The sequence below is a fragment of the Procambarus clarkii genome, chromosome 70, assembly GCF_040958095.1.
Source record: "Procambarus clarkii isolate CNS0578487 chromosome 70, FALCON_Pclarkii_2.0, whole genome shotgun sequence".
Lineage (NCBI taxonomy): Eukaryota > Metazoa > Arthropoda > Malacostraca > Decapoda > Cambaridae > Procambarus > Procambarus clarkii.
In genome coordinates, this window is record NC_091219.1 from 26804621 (window position 1) to 26826299 (window position 21679).

Consider the following 21679-nt stretch of genomic DNA (forward strand, 5'->3'; position numbering starts at 1 on the left):
ATATACAATTACGCATATATTTACAATTATGTATAGGTGTTTACACTTTAGCATCAGTAACTTTGTTCAGTATGTGTGGTAAAGCCAAAGACTTGTGTTTGTGCGGCTGACAAGGCACTCGGAACACTACTAGGCTTACACTACTAAAGCCTAGTACTTACACTACTAAAGCCTAGTACTTACACTACTAAAGCCTAGTACTTACACTACTAAAGCCTAGTACTTACACTACTAAAGTCTAGTACTTACACTACTAAAGTCTAGTACTTACACTACTAAAGCCTAGTACTTACACTACTAAAGCCTAGTACTTACACTACTAAAGTCTAGTACTTACACTACTAAAGCCTAGTACTTACACTACTAAAGCCTAGTACTTACACTACTAAAGTCTAGTACTTACACTACTAAAGCCTAGTACTTACACTACTAAAGCCTAGTACTTACACTACTAAAGTCTAGTACTTACACTACTAAAGCCTAGTACTTACACTACTAAAGCCTAGTACTTACACTACTAAAGTCTAGTACTTACACTACTAAAGCCTAGTACTTACACTACTAAAGCCTAGTACTTACACTACTAAAGTCTAGTACTTACACTACTAAAGCCTAGTACTTACACTATTAAAGCCTAGTACTTACACTACTAAAGCCTAGTACTTACACTACTAAAGCCTAGTACTTACACTACTAAAGCCTAGTACTTACACTATTAAAGCCTAGTACTTACACTACTAAAGCCTAGTACTTACACTATTAAAGCCTAGTACTTACACTACTAAAGCCTAGTACTTACACTACTAAAGCCTAGTACTTACACTACTAAAGCCTAGTACTTACACTATTAAAGCCTAGTACTTACACTACTAAAGCCTAGTACTTACACTACTAAAGCCTAGTACTTACACTATTAAAGCCTAGTACTTACACTACTAAAGCCTAGTACTTACACTATTAAAGCCTAGTACTTACACTACTAAAGCCTAGTACTTACACTACTAAAGCCTAGTACTTACACTACTAAAGCCTAGTACTTACACTATTAAAGCCTAGTACTTACACTACTAAAGCCTAGTACTTACACTACTAAAGCCTAGTACTTACACTACTAAAGCCTAGTACTTACACTACTAAAGCCTAGTACTTACACTACTAAAGCCTAGTACTTACACTATTAAAGCCTAGTACTTACACTACTAAAGCCTAGTACTTACACTACTAAAGCCTAGTACTTACACTACTAAAGCCTAGTACTTACACTATTAAAGCCTAGTACTTACACTATTAAAGCCTAGTACTTACACTACTAAAGCCTAGTACTTACACTACTAAAGCCTAGTACTTACACTACTAAAGCCTAGTACTTACACTACTAAAGCCTAGTACTTACACTATTAAAGCCTAGTACTTACACTACTAAAGCCTAGTACTTACACTATTAAAGCCTAGTACTTACACTACTAAAGCCTAGTACTTACACTACTAAAGCCTAGTACTTACACTACTAAAGCCTAGTACTTACACTACTAAAGCCTAGTACTTACACTATTAAAGCCTAGTACTTACACTATTAAAGCCTAGTACTTACACTACTAAAGCCTAGTACTTACACTACTAAAGCCTAGTACTTACACTACTAAAGCCTAGTACTTACACTACTAAAGCCTAGTACTTACACTATTAAAGCCTAGTACTTACACTACTAAAGCCTAGTACTTACACTACTAAAGCCTAGTACTTACACTACTAAAGCCTAGTACTTACACTACTAAAGCCTAGTACTTACACTACTAAAGCCTAGTACTTACACTACTAAAGCCTAGTACTTACACTACTTGTGCTAAATCTATAAACTGAAGATATTCTCTTGAAGTAGAGCAGACATCACCGGGGTTAAAGATGAAGGTGTTACTGGGCATGCGCACCACCGCCTTGGGTACATGGCACAGGATCAATCTCAAACTATGGCGAACAAGTTACAGCCCCGCTCCTGTGCCAGGTAAGTCCACTACGGGCTCACCATAGTCCGTGCTACTTGGAACTTTTTGCTCTCAGTAGCTGAATCTATAACAACATCAAGCTATGGTCACTCCCGCGGGTCTCCTGGGGTACTAAGGGCACTTCCTGAAGGCAGCTCAGTACTTAGTACTCAACAGTAAAATGGGTACTTGGTTGTTAAACGATTTTTCGCGGGGGTCGTATTCCAGGGAACATAGGATTAAGGACTTGCCCGAAACGCTACCCCGTGCTGGTGGCTGTACAAGAATGTAACAACTCTTGTATAAATAAATAAATAAATAAATAAATAAATAAATAAATAAATAAATAAATAAATAAATAAATAAATAAATAAAGTAGCAACCAGTAGTAAGATTACAATCAATATTGACTTTTGTTTTTGTTCAAATTGAATTCCCTGTTCATCTGGATTATACCTGCAGTGGGTTCTGGAGTTGATCTACTCCCCGAGCCCGGCCGTGGGCCAGGCTTGACTTGTGATAACTTGGTTCAACAGGTTGTTGCTTAAAGCGGCTTCCAGGCCCACATATCCACTACAACCCGAGTGGTCTGCAGGAACGTGTCTTATATTTTTCTTGAAGACGACCACCTTTGTTCCGGCTACATTTCTTACGCTCGCTGAGAGGGTATTGAATACCCATGGACCTCTTGAGTTTTCCTAGCGTTCTCGGATTGTACCTATACCACCTCTACTCTTCGTTGGTTCTATGTTATATTTCCCACCAAGCCATTCACTCCAGTTTTACGGGCTATTCATGCCCGTGCCACCTCTTGGGTGGCTTAATCTTTATCAATCAATCATTAATCACTCCAATTCACGGGAGACATCTCCCGTCACGCAGGGTGCAGTCGCACCTCCACAGATCTCCAGTATCAGCTATTGATACTGGTAATGGCTCAAAAGGGCCACCACTTACGGGCTAATGCCCGTAAGTAGTGGCTCATGCCCGTGCCACCTTTTGGGTGGCTTAATCTTTATCAATCAATCAGTCACTCCAGTATGTTGCTATTTTATTGTGAAAATTTGGGAACTGGCTCGTCTTCCGTGTATATTTGATATCTCTCATCTTGTTTCTAGTAAGTACATTTTGAGAGTTTGATAAAGTCGCTGTAACTTCGGTACTTTATAGTGTCGATGCGTGCCGTATATGTTGCCTGCATTCCCTCTTATTTCATCACCTGCTCGTGCTCTTAAAGAGGAAGTGAGAATCGAGCAGTACTGAAGGCGGGGCAGCACAAGTTCCCTAAACATCAGGTCATCTGACATCAGCATCATTCCCAGATCCTTTACACGTTGTTTTCCTACAATGAGTAGGCCCGGTGGTCTCTTGCACCCTTTATTTTGTTTACATTTCTCATGTTGACCAGACCACACACTAGAAATTGAAGGGACGACGACGTTTCGGTCCGTCCTGGATCATTCTCAAGTCGATTGTGATGAGGAGGTAGGGACAGGCAATAAATAGGCAAGAGAGACCTGAGGAGGAAAGTCAGGTGTAGGGGATAGTAGTAATGAGAGGATAGTAGTAGTTCGGTCCAGGACGGACCGAAACGTCGTCGTCCCTTCAATTTCTAGTGTGTGGTCTGGTCAACATACTTCAGCGACGTTATTGTGACTCATCGCCTGCTTACATTTCTCATCTTTAGCGAACCAAAGTACCTAGAACTTGTCTCAGTTAAACATCATGTTATTTTCCGCTGCCCAGTTGAATGAAGACATTGTTGCGATTGACTTAATATCACAAGTGCCTGACTAGCCTCATCCTGTCCAGCCCGAGTCCATCCTGTCCAACAGAGTATTAATACAGTGGTTTTCCTGCACCTGTCATTAGTTATGTAATCAAATTACCTTATTGATTCTGCATCATTATTAATGGCAGTCGATAGTGTGGGCAGGTGGCAGTTGGGCAGGTGGCAAAACAAGACAAAATTAAGGCAGGGTCAGTGGAACAAGTGGATAGACGCTGCTGCTGTTGTTGTCAATGTTTCTGCCACTGTTGTCACTGTTTCTGTCACTGTTGTTACTGTTGCTGGTGCTGTTACTGCTGCTCTTAATTCCCCGTCAGCCGGTATTTCAGCTGTGACTTATGCTGCCGATACTGTACTGTTGCCACCACGTTATTCCCTCAGTGTTTCATCCTAAACAAATTTCCCCTCTTTGTATGAAGGAGGAACGTGAGCTGAGGCCAGGCCGAGGCCCTCCTGCCCCACCTAGCATCACCACCACCAGCATCACCATCACCACCACCACCACCATCACCAGCATCACCAGCATCACCATCACCACCACCACCACCATCACCAGCATCACCACCACCACCACCACCACCACCATCACCAGCATCACCACCACCACCACCACCATCTAGTGGTCTTAACATGGCTCCACAATGTTGTTGTTGTCTAAGATTCAGCTACTGGGAACAAAAAGCTCCAGCTTAGCACGGGCTATGGTGAGCCCGTAGTGGATTTACCTGGCACAGGAGCGGGGCTGCATGTGTGGGCTCCACAAGATGCTTCTCATATATACGCCAGAGCATCACCTGCTCAGCCAGAGCCACTGTATGCGTGAGATGGTGTGTGTGTGTGTGTGTGTGTGTGTGTGTGTGTGTGTGTGTGTGTGTGTGTGTGTGTGTGTGTGTGTGTGTGTGTGTGTGTGTGTGTGTGAGAGAGAGTCTCACAACTCACAAGTTCACGTGAGCAGAACGCGTGCGAGTATCGGGAGAAGACAGGCAGAAAACTCCAGCTGTCTGGAGTTGTCTGCCTGTCTGCTCTCAGACAGACAGACAGGCAAAAGAGGCAGACAACTCCAGCTCTCTAGCCTCCCCTCCTTCTCTAACGGACCTCCATACCGCTTCCAGTAACATTCCCCGAGAGCCAAGTTGCGCATCCTGGTCTGTCATGCATGCCGACCGTAACAACAGCTCAGTGAACCACAACCACACACACACACACACCACATTCCTTTTTGGTAATTATGCTGACACTGAAAAATCCTTGTTATGTCTGGCTCATCTGGGTAATTAATATCCATCGGTGTCCTCGTGATGGTGTACTAGTCATGCTAAATAACCTGCTCTTGTCTGACTTGTTTATTTCCCTAAGTATTTTGTATATGGTGATTATGTTTCCTCTTTGTGTTCTCTATTTCAGTGATGTGAGATTTAACATCCGTATTCTTTCCTCGTAGTTCATACCTCTCAGTTCTGGGACTAGTCTGATGGCATATCTCTGCACTCTCTCCATAGTCCAGAAATGGTCTGACATGTGTGGTATGCGAGGTATATATATATATATATATATATATATATATATATATATATATATATATATATATATATATATATATATATATATATATATATATATATATATTAGGAGGAGCTTCAAGAGATTCATAACCTTTAGGCATTTGTCTTGTATGTTTTGTAATCTTTAAATACACAATATATATATATATATATATATATATATATATATATATATATATATATATATATATATATACATATATATATATATATGTACCGGGGGAGCCGGTCGGCCGAGCGGACAACACGCTGGACTTGTGATCCTGTGGTCCTGGGTTCGATCCCAGGCGCCGGCGAGAAACAATGGGCAGAGTTTCTTTCACCCTATGCCCCTGTTACCTAGCAGTAAAATAGGTACCTGGGTGTTGGTCAGCTGTCACGGGCTGCTTCCTGGGGGTGGAGGCCTGGTCGAGGACCAGGCCGCGGGGACACTAAAAAGCCCCGAAATCATCTCAAGATAACCTCAAGATATATATATATATATATATATATATATATATATATATATATATATATATATATATATATATATATATATATATATATATATATATATATATCCACGCTTCGTTGAGCTTTCTGAAGGCAGCCATGGTGGCCAACCTTGCATATGGACGTGATGATGCTTGTGTTATGTTGGTGGGGAGGGGGGGGGGCGGAGACCACCCAACATAGCGCAAATGACAACATACCCGCCACGGGCTTTACCGCCACATACCATCATTGTTCTCCACCACAACCCAAGTCAAGCGCAGCCGCCTCCATCATGAGGCCATTGTCAGACTCCGTGTTCGCATTTCTGACAGCTTCCTGCTCCAGTTTGTCCAGAGGCCCGAACACCGACCTCTCGCACCCTCCTCCTCAAGCACCTCCGCGCTTCAAAGTTTTTGATGAAAATGCAAATGTATACAATTGTTTTAAAATTAACGACCTGTTTCATAAATATGTATATATAATTGTCACAGATCATTTTTGTTGTGTCTGCTAACACTGACTCGGCAGGTTGTCCTCATAAAGTTTCCCAACGTTAAGAAACCGTCGTACTAAAGGGTCCTTATCCTAACCTACCAGAGGACCCAAAACAGAAAACGGGACAGTATGTCAATTTCACGAGCCGCTACCGTTTTCTAGTACGACATTTTTTTGACTTCTCACTCCTTTGGACGAAAGGGGATCGAACAGTGACCATGCAGAAAGCAAGACCGTAGTCGACCACAGTTTAAGAATGTCAGTAGGTTTGCGCGGGTACCGTATATAGTCATTTATTGTTCGGCAAGTTCACAGATGATGGCGTGGGTGGAACCGTATAGTGTTCTCTGGTGTGGGTGAAGGGGCTGCCATGGGCGCTGTCTCAGCCCAACCCACATTCCAGACTCACCACGTTTGAACCATGTAGGGAAGAATCGTACGTCACCCGCCAGATGAGCCTCATCTTAGTAGTAGTAGTAGTAGTAGTAGTAGTAGTAGTAGTGGTAGTAGTAGTAGTGGTAGTAGTAGTAGTGGTAGTAGTAGTGGTAGTAGTAGTAGTGGTAGTAGTAGTAGTGGTAGTAGTAGTAGGCATCCATCAGTCAAGTTCAAGTTCAAGTATGTTTATTGAGACAAGAAGGAAATACATCTCAAAGGGATAGAGTAGCTTAGGCTATTTCTACCCTCCTCCATCCATCAGTCTCTGGAGACTTGAAACTGATAAGAGGCTCATCTTATCCCACACTATACGCATATCATTCATCTATACATTATCAATGGCTGACGGGTAAATACAAATTTACACTGGCGCAGTATTGCACATGATTTCTACCAAGTATATATTGGACAAACCGAAGGCCAAGCTGCCGAACTATATCAAACTATCTGGGGGAACTGACGCTCAATTCATTTAAAACAATGGTAAACAATAAGGGGAAACTGACAAGCACACTATGTATCATTACTGAGGACTAAACAACGAACCAAACACTCATTAAAACACGCGAAGCTGCTACAGCAGTTGTCCTTGATACTAATACAATTGCACTAATAGTTCCAGTATGAACTATTAGTACAGTCGTCATCTCATTTTCTGGTGTGGTTTAGGCTTCAGTTCCAGTATGACATTCACCCTTACTGTATGTAGGACTATCTAGCATATAGGCTATTGTAGAGTTTTGCTTGTCTTCACCACGACAATATGTTGTTTACACCACTCACAGGTCTAGGTCCGCCATACCGTCCTCAGGTTAGGCTCGTTAAGGCTCTGGTCATTATCCCGCCACCAAGACACATTCATCAATTTCAATGTATTGTGTATTAAAAATAGGTTAGTTCTTATTTATATATTAATATTATTTTATAGAAACGTTCTAGGTATAGTTGGGCGTAGGTTAGGTTAGGTTAGGTGTTTAGATTTTGATGGCGATTATTTATATTTGAAGTACGTGGGCGATATATTTACAGCGTTGTGCAACCTGCAGCCATTCTCATAAACAGAGGCCAAAGTCCATTCTATGCACCCGCCAAACCCCCTGTTTATGAATGAAACAGCCCGTCCTCCAAACAAAGTCCCAAAAGTGATTCCATGCATCCACCAAACCCCCTGTTCATGAATAAAAAACGGTTTACGCACGACTCACAACTGCTGACGTTCGAAGAGTTCCCGAACAAGTGCTTCACTGATGAATTTTGTTCGAACCACAACGCTGTAAATGCTTCACCCACGTACTACATATACCAAGCCGTCCTCGACTCAAGTCCATTGCATCCACCCACCGGTCGACCCCGCAGACGCATTCATAAATTTTAAAATGCTGTTGATTCAAAACGGGAATTTTCTCATATATAAATTAATATTAAATTTTTTAGCATATTATCCGTACATATGCATAGGTTAGGTTAGGTTAGGTGTTTAGGTTCTGTTGGCAATTATTTGTATTTGTAGTACGTGGGTGAACCATTTACAGCATTGTGGTTCGAACAAAATTTGTTAGTGAAGAACTTTTTCCGGAACTATTCGAACGTCAGCAGTTGTGAGTCGTGTGTAGACCGTTTTTCATTCATAAACAGGGGGTTTGGCGGGTGCATGGAGTCACTTTTGGGCCTTTGTTTGGAGGATGGGCTGACAGATACAAATAATCGCCAACAGAACCTAAACACCTAACCTAACCTAACCTAAGCCTATATATACACAATATGCTATTATAATATTAATTTATATATGATATGAGAAAGTTCCAATTTTGAATAAACAGCATGTAACAATTTATGAATGCATCAATATGCACAATATGCTAATATATAATAATATTAATTTAAATTTGAGAAAATTCCTGTTTTGAATGAACAGCATGTTAAAATTTATGAATGCGTCTGTGGGATCGACCGCTGGATAGAATGGATTTGGTCTGAGGACGGGTTGAATCACATATACCAGCCAGTCTGTGGGATCGACCGCTGGATAGAATGGATTTGGTCTGAGGACGGGTTGAATCACATATACCAGCCAGTCTGTGGGATCGACCGCTGGATAGAATGGATTTGGTCTGAGGACGGGTTGAATCACATATACCAGCCACTGATATACGATTAAACCTAGGCTTCAATACTATATATTTTTGAATATATCTTATCATTAAGCTATATAGTCGTAACGGCTTAGTGCTTTCTCCTGATAATTACCTTAATATATATTTGCGATATATATTTTTACTGACATGTATCAAAAGGAACCCTTATAATGTGGACAGGAGACACATCAACATGGAAAACATCACCAACGATGTTTCAATATCAACCAGGCTAGTGACGTCTCAATATCAACCAGACTAGTGACGTCTCAATATCAACCAGACTAGTGACGTCTCAATATCAGCCAGACTAGTGACGTCTCAATATCAACCAGACTAGTGACGTCTCAATATCAACCAGACTAGTGACGTCTCAATATCAGCCAGACTAGTGACGTCTCAATATCAGCCAGACTAGTGACGTCTCAATATCAACCAGACTAGTGACGTTTCAATATCAGCCAGACTAGTGACGTCTCAATATCAACCAGGCCTATGATGCGCAACATCCGGTAGCGGCGCATATTGTGTCAATAGGACGTGTTTGTGGTGGGAATGGCCGGGCCGAGCCATCAAAACAAACCCAGCGAGACTAATATTAACTACTACGCTACCGACAGCCCTCTGACCCGAGGGACAGTTTTAATAACCCCTCGCAACGGAGCTGTTCTCATCAAATATCACTGAACACTACACACACACACAACACAACACACGTATTCCGCTCCCCTGTTTCAACTTTGGTAATTATAACCAACTGCGGAAATAACACCATATTGGGGGTCCAATTTGCAACTGATCACATTTGCCAAATACTCTCAAAACTCTATCTAGGCATATGATGCATATGATGGTATATTATATCATATTGCATCATATTGCATATGATGGTCATACATTTTTTTGTCCTCGTGGCGCACTAGAAGTGGTGAACATTGTTATGGGTTAAGATTTTTATTATTTTTGGGAGGTTGTTGTACTAAGTGTAAAACTGTTGGAAAGATATATTGAAATACGCAGTGAGATCCCCCTACTTGAGTTCAGTGTCATGTAATTATGATAAAACTATGCTATTTTAAAACATCGTTCTATGCTAAGTTACATCGGACTAAATCACCCTGTTGGCACAATGTTATTTCCTGTACTTGTATTGTTATTAAACTGTGGTGGGGGGGGGGGTAAGTCTTGCGTCATAACTCCCATTATTAGGTGAAGCCTATTACCAGGGGCCGCTAGACGCCTCAGCTGGGTGAAGCAACGTCCGTCCTCCCACCAGGCAGGTAGGTGGTACCTTGCTCTGTGTGACCTCACACTCGCTTGTACAGGCATGCCTTCACCCATGATGTCACACGCAGGCTCTCAGCTATGATGTCACAATGATGCCCTCAGCATTGACGGCACAGTCATGCCCTCAGCCATGATGTCACAGTGATGCCCTCAGCCATGATGTCTCAGTCATGCCCTCAGCAATGATGTCTCAGTCATGCCCCTAGCAATGATGCCACAGTGATGCCCTCAGCTATGATGTCACAGAGGTGATCTAATCTGTGTCACAGTAACGCCACGATGCCCTACAGTAGTAACGTAACTCGGGATGTACCAGAAGCGTTACGAGCAGATATGATGGTCATACATTACTGGTTTTAAGACGTTTAAAGTGAAGTTTAAGAACAGAAATTATCAAGATATTTTAGAAACATTCTGATCTGCTTCAGTAATAGAGGTCAAAACGTGCGTAAGACCTCAGCATCTTCCTAACAAGGCTGTTCTTCCAGGAAACTGTTAAGTGTCCCCCAGCACTTATCACTGAATATATCCTAATATGATAGTACCTGTAGTTACTACAGACGGACGTGCAAAATATGGACTGTTTAACATAAAAAAGTCCATGTTTTGTATCAATAATTTTGTAAAGTCAGAGAAAGGGATAACACCTAAACTTAATTGTTCCAAAGACTTTTTCAGTGTTTATACTTACGCTACACTGTACTCTGTTAGCCTGGCCTTAGGCTGCACTGTACTCTGTTAGCCTGGCCTTAGGATACACTGTACTCTGTTAGCCTGTCCTTAGGCTACACTGTACTCTGTTAGCCTGTCCTTACGCTACACTGTACTCTGTTAGCCTGGCCTTAGGCTACACTGTACTCTGTTAGCCTGGTCTTAGGCTACACTGTACTCTGTTAGCCTGGCCTTAGGCTACACTGTACTCTGTTAGCCTGGCCTTACCTACACTGTACTGTTAGGCTTGTCCTTAGGCTACACTGTACTCTGTTGCTTACTATGTTAGAATTTCCTCGAATTTATGGTAAACGAATGTGACAATTTAGTCAAAAGGTAAATTAATTCAAGTTAAGAAGAAGTGCTCTAATATTGGATAACTGCAATTGTGAATTGAGGGAATATAAATCAAATTTTCTTCTTGTCAGTAGAAAAATGCTTGGAAATGTTTTGAAAATAATAAACTACACATCGTAAGTTTGAAGTTAACAAGCACTGTTAAGCATCGCTCAAATGAGCATATATTATTTCTAACATGACAAAGGAATTGCAACGCAATACTGTGAGAGAAATAACAGAACAAATTAACATATTTCCTCGCCCGAGCGCAACAGCCAGAACCCGCTTAAGCAGTAACTGACAGAAATTGCTCAAAGAATATTCTAACTTGTAAATGTTATCCTCTCGTGCCTCCATGTATAGGCTGCAGGAGCGCCCATGTTGCCTCAGGTATAGGGCGGGTGTGTGGGCGAGTCAGTGGGCCGACGCACACCCGTTAAAAACACCACAAAAGCTCTCACCCACGACCTTGAAGACGAGGGTCAAGCCTGGAGGTAAACTAAGGCACCACATGCCTGTCACAGTGACGAGTAGACGTCTGAAAGTTGCTAGGTATTATAAGCTGTAACATGAGCTGGTATGACACTATGGCAACTAAGCCTGATAGGTTACCACGTTGCATTATCTTCAATATACCCGCCAACCACCGCCGCCTGCCAAAGGGGGGGGGGGTAAACAAACGGTAAAGGACGAGGAGGGACTAATGTGTATTGAAGAATGTTGCAAATATTTCTCAGTGGTCAGATATAATGGACAAATATTACCACTTGTGCGTGGCGCCATTGAAGCCTCGCGCAGGTGTAAAATGATTGTGTTGGTGAAGGTATGTGAGGAAGCATGAACCATCCGCATTATCCCAGTCGTCCATGCATGTACACACACACACACACACACACACACACACACACACACACACACACACACACACACACACACACACACACACACACACACACGCGCGCGCGCGCGCGCGCATCTACACATGCTTACACCTTCACTTACGTATATACACACACACATTTACACCACCATACATATTTGGTACAAGGAGGCATGCACACATTTGTATAGAAGCACATAAATACACGCTGGCATACAAACAAGAACGAGTTTGTGCAAATTCATACTTACGCACATGTGAACAATTCCACATCATGCCCAAACCCGACTTCCAGAGATATCTCAACCTGTCAAACAACAATTATAGTCCCAATACCTACTATCGATGGTAGTATAATAATATATACACTCAGGGGGGTAGAAATAGCCTAAGCTACTCTCTCCCTTTGAGATGTATTTATTGCTTATCTCAATAAACATACTTGAACTTGATATACACTCATAAGAAAGAGTACCCAATGTACAGGTTTGAGTCCCCCTTATGGCACCTACAAATTTTCTCACTGAAACATTACGTTAATGTGACTGATTTGTGTATATGCATTCTTGCACCTAATAGAACAACTCTTCCTAGGCTTACAATAATACACATATATGTTCTCAGTTAGGCCGCAGCTTGTGTATGGCTTAGGATTATTTATTTAGGCCTAGAACAGGTTAGATTAGGTTTACAGCGAGTTTTCACTGTCTTGTGTCATTTACAATTCTAATAGTACGAAACGTGAACCTTTTTTTTTTGAGATACAACACTGCATAGTAGCCATTCCATTTCACAGTAGCTGTTGTCCATTCCATTCATAGTAGCTATGGGTTCTATCATTTTTGAGGGTTGGGTTAAGTAACCGATGATTGATGATGATGAAGATTAAGCCACCCAAAAGGTGGCACGGGCATGAATAGCCCGTAAGTGGTGGCCCTTTTGAGCCATTACCAGTATCATTAGCTGATACTGGAGATCTGTGGAGGTGCGACTGCACCCAGCGTGACAGGAGATGTCTCCCGTGTTAAGTAACCCATGTACCTTACCTTAAGGTTACCTCGTGGCGATTTCAGGGCTCAGTGACCCCGCGGCCCAGTCGTCGACCAGGCCACCTGGTCAACGACCGGGCCGCGGTCTGGTACTGTACTTCTAATACACCTCTGGTACACCGACTTCTGGTACACAGAAGTCGCTGTACCTAGGGCTTAGCTAGGCCGGGGATCCGAGAGCATTAATTCATAAGTAAAATTACATACATACCACTTAAGTGAATACAACCATACCGTACCTTACTGGATAAAATCATCACCCTCACCACATCAGAAACTCGTCGACGTATTTTTACCTTAAGCTTAACCTATTAATATGCACGATATAGAATATTACATCACGGGAGCACGGGCCGAGAGACAGAGCATCGGATAAACATATTTACGCAAGATATATACGCCATCCCACGCACCTAAATAAAACTCTTCAGGTGCACTTAAGCAAGCGCTTGCACAGGCTATACACAAAAGTGCACACACACACAATCATGAACGTGAATGCACATTTAAGGACTCGAGAACACATACACACACACCAGCTTGGCCACCACGAACTACAACGAGCGAGTGTATTATGCAAAGCGACTTCTCTTATTGCCTCCAGATCACTGGTCTTACCTGGAGCATGGCAAAGCACATGCTCTAACTGCTTTCTGATACTACTCCTCTCGGCAGCAACAGGTAGAGCCCCTCGTTCGCGCTGAATATAAAAGCAGGCATTTGCAGGATTTCATTATGCAGAGTGTGGTCATCAAGGGCATGGTGGGAGGGGGGGGGGGAGACGAGGCTCGTCGCGCGGCGTCACCCATTGTCACGACATTGCCTTATCAATCTTCAGTGGCTACGATCTTCAGTGGCTACGATCTTCAGTGGCAACGATCTACAGTGGCTACGATCTACGATGGCTACGATTTTTTTGTGAGGTGGAGTGGGGGGGGGCATATCTCTTGATTTTTTTGTACTTATGTTTGTCAAACGGTCGATAATCAAGTTAATCCACATTATTTGGTCTTGATTGTGATTCTTTAAGAATTTTCGCTCGACTTATATTTATCTAGTGTATTGCTATCCCACCGTGTGTGTGTGTGTGTGTGTGTGTGTGTGTGTGTGTGTGTGTGTGTGTGTGTGTGTGTGTGTGTGTGTGTGTGTGTGTGTGTGTGTGTGTGTATTCTGGATGCATCGGCTTGAGACTGTAGGTATCATCGTTCAACCACAGAAGGAATATTCAGCTGGCCACATCATTAGCTTTGTCTATATACAACCTTATCACGAAAATAAAAAATAAATTAATTCTGGCACAGAGTTCCACCGTATGTCTAACTTAAGCGTATGTCCTACTAATGTCCTCACTATTTATTCACAGATTCATCAGGTTACTGTGATTTCATTATAAACGTAGGATATATACATGAAGTTTAGGCTTTATATTCCGAGTTAGGTATTATGGAGACGACAACCCTGATGTCAATACTGATGTCAATACCAGCCACCACGTGAAAGTCACTCCACGAATTTCTCACGTTAGCCTATGACCAAAGGCTGGCTTTGTTGCTATTGTTATAGATTCAGCTACTCGGAACACAGTTCCAAGTAGCACGGGCTATGATGAGCCCGTAGTTCTAAGGCTGGCGTGTTATACCCACACTACACGTGTACAGACGAGTACTATCCCTAAATTTATAAGTAACCAAGCGGCTGCCAATTTCCTCTTATCCAAAAGGGGTAATTCTGGTTCATCCTTGGGGGCTGGTGGCGGAATCCCCCCTCCCAGAGAAACCGGACCGGAGTCCGGTTTCCGAACCGGAGTCTCTTGGTGCGTCCTGGTCATGTATTACCGCACACCTCTGCCCAATATGGAAGAGAGCAGCCCAGGAGTCGGGGCTCGGTGGCGCCTGAGAGGAAGAGGCAGGATCCAACGTCACCCACCATCCACCTGCTTGTGTTGTCTCTGCTTCTCCCTGCTTCTGGCATACTATTCCACTCGCACGTGGGCGGAGGTTTTTTTTGTTCCTCTTGTTTTCAAGTATTCCGATTTTCACTCTTAACACAATAAAGCTAAAAATAAAGCTAGCACAACATAGCTAAAACTGAAAGACTAATTAAATAACCTAACCTGCCCCTAGGCCTAATTTAGTACATATTTGTACATTTAGTAGTGTAATAATATATGTACAATTAGTAGTATAATAATATATGTACATTACATATACGTATTATATTAGGCCTATAAAAAGTTAGGTTTATTTATGTATTGTGAGATATTGGTATGTCTAGGAAATAGATCGAATGCGATCAAAATGTCTATTAGTTTTGTTATCAACTATCAACATGACGATCCATAATATATGTGGCAATATTGAGTGGGTGACATCTTGGCGTGATTGACGACTTGACATCAAGTTCCACCGTTCGACGTACATTAAAAAACAAATAATACGTTGCAATATACATACACAACCGTGGGCTTGCATCACCACCAAAAAAATAATGCCAGCTCAGGCGACATAGCCTATTCTGCACGATTCTCTTTTTTTTTTGTCTTTTCAAGTACAAACGCCTTATCATCGTCTTCTATTGTCTGTTAGATACTTTCATATCTAGTTCACATTGGCTAATATTTTTACTGAATCTTGTGCTTTTCCCCTTGTAACAATTTTGTTTTCATGCTGCAATCCTCATTTTATCGCATATATATTTGTAATGATGCCAACTCAGGGAAATAAAGGACATCTTCCATATTTACATGTCAAGGAAGGACCCATTGACAGTTTCCTCTGCCGCCAATTTGTTCCCCGGAAGTCCGTGAAAATTGCCCCATTTTCTTCTGTAAATTTTGGTCAAGTATCTTTAAAGGGCGGCGGTAAGCAGCACCTTGGACACGCTGCTGCCACTAACGCCATCGTCACTGGCTTCCTCCTGTGCTGCTGACAGTCTCTTCCCCCCTAGTGTATGGGTAAATAGTGTCTCCCCCCCCCTAGTGTATGGGTAGATAGTGTCTTCCCCCTAGTGTATGGGTAGATAGTGTCTTCCCCCTAGTGTATGGGTAGATAGTGTCTCCCCCCCCCTAGTGTATGGGTAGATAGTGTCTTCCCCCTAGTGTATGGGTAGATAGTGTCTTCCCCCTAGTGTATGGGTAGATAGTGTCTCCCCCCCCCTAGTGTATGGGTAGATAGTGTCTTCCCCCTAGTGTATGGGTAGATAGTGTCTTCCCCCTAGTGTATGGGTAGATAGTGTCTCCCCCCCCCTAGTGTATGGGTAGATAGTGTCTTCCCCCTAGTGTATGGGTAGATAGTGTCTTCCCCCTAGTGTATGGGTAGATAGTGTCTCCCCCCCCCCTAGTGTATGGGTAGATAGTGTCTTCCCCCTAGTGTATGGGTAGATAGTGTCTTCCCCCTAGTGTATGGGTAGATAGTGTCTCCCCCCCCTAGTGTATGGGTAGATAGTGTCTTCCCCCTAGTGTATGGGTAGATAGTGTCTCCCCCCCCCTAGTGTATGGGTAGATAGTGTCTTCCCCCTAGTGTATGGGTAGATAGTGTCTTCCCCCTAGTGTATGGGTAGATAGTGTCTCCCCCCCCCCCTAGTGTATGGGTAGATAGTGTCTTCCCCCTAGTGTATGGGTAGATAGTGTCTTCCCCCTAGTGTATGGGTAGATAGTGTCTCCCCCCCCCTAGTGTATGGGTAGATAGTGTCTTCCCCCTAGTGTATGGGTAGATAGTGTCTCCCCCCCCCTAGTGTATGGGTAGATAGTGTCTTCCCCCTAGTGTATGGGTAGATAGTGTCTTCCCCCTAGTGTATGGGTAGATAGTGTCTCCCCCCCCCCTAGTGTATGGGTAGATAGTGTCTTCCCCCTAGTGTATGGGTAGATAGTGTCTTCCCCCTAGTGTATGGGTAGATAGTGTCTCCCCCCCCCCCCTAGTGTATGGGTAGATAGTGTCTTCCCCCTAGTGTATGGGTAGATAGTGTCTCCCCCCCCCTAGTGTATGGGTAGATAGTGTCTCCCCCCCCCCCTAGTGTATGGGTAGATAGTGTCTCCCCCCCCCTAGTGTATGGGTAGATAGTGTCTTCCCCCTAGTGTATGGGTAGATAGTGTCTTCCCCCTAGTGTATGGGTAGATAGTGTCTCCCCCCCCCTAGTGTATGGGTAGATAGTGTCTCCCCCCCCCCTAGTGTATGGGTAGATAGTGTCTCCCCCCCCCCTAGTGTATGGGTAGATAGTGTCTCCCCCCCCCCTAGTGTATGGGTAGATAGTGTCTTCCCCCTAGTGTATGGGTAGATAGTGTCTCCCCCCCCCTAGTGTATGGGTAGATAGTGTCTCCCCCCCCCTAGTGTATGGGTAGATAGTGTCTTCCCCCTAGTGTATGGGTAGATAGTGTCTCCCCCCCCCCTAGTGTATGGGTAGATAGTGTCTCCCCCCCCCTAGTGTATGGGTAGATAGTGTCTCCCCCCCCCTAGTGTATGGGTAGATAGTGTCTTCCCCCTAGTGTATGGGTAGATAGTGTCTCCCCCCCCTAGTGTATGGGTAGATAGTGTCTCCCCCCCCCTAGTGTATGGGTAGATAGTGTCTTCCCCCTAGTGTATGGGTAGATAGTGTCTCCCCCCTAGTGTATGGGTAGATAGTGTCTCCCCCCCCCCCTAGTGTATGGGTAGATAGTGTATTGTGTGTAAAACTCTGCTACAAGTGTCAAAGATGACCGCAACATTTCAACTGTTTTTAAGTGCAGTAAGATCTGTTGTTACTGTTTGCGTTAGAAAGTCTTACTTGTGATATCGTAAACGCCATGACACGGCAGTTGGTCAATCGTAAACCATATTCAATGCCAGTCAGTATTTGGAATATATATTGGTGTGACGCTATGTGGAGTAATATAGAACACGCCAAATCATCAGTGTCATATGTGTACGCAAGAATTGCTCTCTACAATAAATGATTAACAAAGTCGCCTCATGACGACTTTTAGGGCTTTATTATGGAAGATATACTGGGAGAGAGAGAGAGAGAGAGAGAGAGAGAGAGAGAGAGAGAGAGAGAGAGAGAGAGAGAGAGAGAGAGAGAGAGAGAGAGAGAGAGAGAGAGAGAGAGAGAGAGAGAGAGAGAGAGAGAGAGAGAGAGAGAGAGAGAGAGAGAGAGAGAGAGAGAGAGAGAGAGAGAGAGAGAGAGGTCATTTGTGGAGAATAGTGATTAATCTTGCCTATCGTTAGGCGTCACAAAAACTATTGTAACACTGCAATTCATCACATTTAGGCCTCATCAAATTGTCACCTAGATACCTAGGCTAAAACAGTATCACCTGAGCAAACCTAGTTTACTATTATCTGTAGTTTACCTGTGGTATACATTTGCTTCATTGTAGACTGTAGCTTGATGAGACTCCTGATATTTGTTGTACTAGAGACCATTGCTAGCCAACTGGCACAAATGTAGGCTACTGTGGTAAAGTGGTATGTACAGCAAGAAATATGTGCCAGTAGAGAACGAGCAAAATGTTGCCTGGTGTGGTCTAGTGTATATTTTTAGCTGCTGGTGTCCGATATTCCCGCAAGGTTGGGATCAACAAACTTATTATACTTTGTGAAATGTTGAAATGCCACTGAATGCAGTACATGTGAAGTGTGCGTTTTCCCGTGTACGGGAACCAATTTGGTCTCAATAATTACCATACCGTGTTACATGGCCTATTGTTTTCTGAATGTACACCCGCGTGTATGTGAGCTAAATATAACGTGAGGCAACTGCGGCTATAAGGACCTGGAAGTACATGCCTGGGCAACAATAACGTGCAAGTACGCATATGTTCAAGTATCTGAACTTCGGTCTTTCTGTCAGTCCGAAGATAAAGAAGAATATTCTATAAAGAATATTAGAGTTTATCTGAAAAGCTGTATAGAAAACCACGACCTAATCTAACCGGTCTATGGGAGCCGGTCGGCCGAGCGGACAGCACGCTGGACTTATGATCCTGTGGTCCCGGGTTCGATCCCGGGCGCCTGCGAGAAACAATGGGCAGAGTTTCTTTCACCCTATGGCCCTGTTACTTAGCAGTAAAATAGGTACATGGGTGTTAGTCAGCTGTCACGGGCTGGAAGCCCGTGACAGCTGTCACGGCAGCCACGGCAGAAGAAGTCAACAGGCAGTTGACTTCCTGGGGGTGGAAGCCTGGTCGAGGACCGGGCCGTGGGGACACTAAAAGCCCCGAAATCATCTCAAGATAACCTCAAGAAGATAACCTTAAGAGTGTACGATAAGCATGTAAGTAGCATTTATTGCTTCTTAATTACAATTTGTACTTAACCTATAGCTATATTGATATTACAATTTTATAAAACTAATAAAACAAAACTAAAATCTATGGATATATTGCATAGGCTATAAATCAGGCAGACGATTTTCTTGAATTGGCGACATTTCTGAGCTTGGCTATTGCAACAATAAGTTTATTGCTAGAATATATTTATAGTTATACACCGAGTACATTAAACGTAAAATACAGCTTAAATACAAATCATGAAGAAATTTTGCAAAGATAATAATGTGAACCAAAAATGAAACGTTACTAAATATTAAAATACGGTCGAAATATATAGAAAGCCCAGTAAATATTCTATATCTTATAAACTCAATAGTTTAGACAAAAACATTCCCTGATAAGACATGCCATTCTTTCATGGAACCCCAAAATTGAAGTTGGCAAAAACACAAAACAAAAATCGAAGTTGGCAAAAAAAAAAGAAAAAAGGAGGAAATGATAGACTACGTCTTTTGTTCAGGCCTTTCGCATAAATACTCCAAGAGTCACTGCACTCTGAAGATGCCGGAATTAGATCTTAACTTTTCTCCGCGCACAAAAGGACCAATTTCGCTTAAATCCAATCACTGGTTAGGAGGCCTCTTACTAAATAAATAATGATCAAATGGTAACTACGGCAAAAACCGGATATGCTTCGTTATAAGCGAAATAAAAATATCGTTAAGAAAGTGACTGGGAGGAAGTGGGCATGAGAGGAAGAAAGTGACCGGGAGGTAGAAAGTGGGCATGAGAGGAAGAAAGTGACCGGGAGGTAGAAAGTGCACAGAAGGGAGAGAATGACTGGGAAGAAAAAAAAGTGATTACGAGGAAGAAAGTGACTGGGAGGACAATGCAGTGAAGGAAAATGTGAGTAGCAGGTAGACAGGGAGGAAGAAAGTGACTACGAGGAAGAAAGTAAAACAACTTAAAACACTGAAAGTAACTATGATGCCAAAATGAAACTTGAACAAGTGTCATCACAAGGAAGAAAGCCTAAAACATGTTACTTAAATAACGATGTACTCAACGCCGGCCCTCTTGTTGACTAACCACAAAATTAACACACTAAACCTACTCTATATTATGCCGCAGGAAATGTATCACTGTACATTAGGCTACAATTTAACGTTTCACAGTTCATGAGGATATAGGCAACGTATCACAATACATTAATTACACTATAGGTTATATATATCACAATATATTACGGTATAGATAAATTATTACAATATATTAGGCCATAAGAAACGTTCCGCAATACATTAAGCCATTGATTCGCAGTACATTTAGGCTATGGGTAATGTATTACCCACACTAGTAATGTATGGGTAATGTATTATCCATACATACATACATAATGCTCTAATAACTGTAATAACTGCTGTATACTAGTGAATAACTATACGCCAACAACATCTATGTGAAGTACAGTACATAGAAAGGTGTGAGTATATTCTCACAATCAAAATACAAACATCAAAATATATCACAGTAACATTATGAAAGCATTTGTAAACAAAGTCTATCATTCTAAAGTAAAAATAATCACAGCTCGCCAAAAGGTAAAATTCTGGCATTAGTTTCAAAGGTTCGGATTAAAAAAAAACTGAAATTAATTAAAAAATGAATCACATTTATTGTATAGGTTTACACTACAATACAAATGGATACAATGAGTTCTAATTGGTTTTATATTTAATAAAAATGAAAACAAAAGACCTAACAAAGCCAATAGATAAAATGTAAATGTGGATTAGTAATTGATCCTGCACCATCGCTGTTGTTCAACGGTTGTGACTCACTCTGATGCTCTTGACTCACCATAATGGTTGATTCACAATCATAATTGGCCAGGATTCATTATTATAGTTATTGTTCACAGGATGAATGCAGTATAAACCAAGACTGTGACTCAAACCTGGAGCATACTTGGAGAGATTTCCGGAAGTTATCGACTTGAGATAACTTGGTCCAACAGGCAGTTGCTTGGACCGGCCCGCAGGCCCCCGTATTCATTTCCACCTGGTTGGTTTGGTGCTTTTCACATGAACCTATCCAAATGCTTCTTGAAGACATCCACCTTCGTTCCGGCAATATTTCTAATGCTTGCTGTGAGAGGACTGAACAAGCGTGGACTTCTGATGTTCAGACAATGTTCTCTGATTGTGCCTATGGCGCCTCTACTCACTGGTTTTATTTTGCATTTCCTTCCGTATACGAACATATAAATCAAGGAAACTGTAGAAGGAAATCAAGGA

The 21679-nt window shown here is 42.4% G+C and overlaps 1 protein-coding gene across 3 annotated transcripts in view; it reads right to left on the reverse strand.

Annotated features, from left to right (window-relative positions):
- LOC123744859 (protein FAM43A) overlaps positions 1–21679 on the reverse strand; it is a 168342-nt gene that overhangs the window by 142802 nt on the left and 3861 nt on the right. The window lies entirely within an intron of this gene.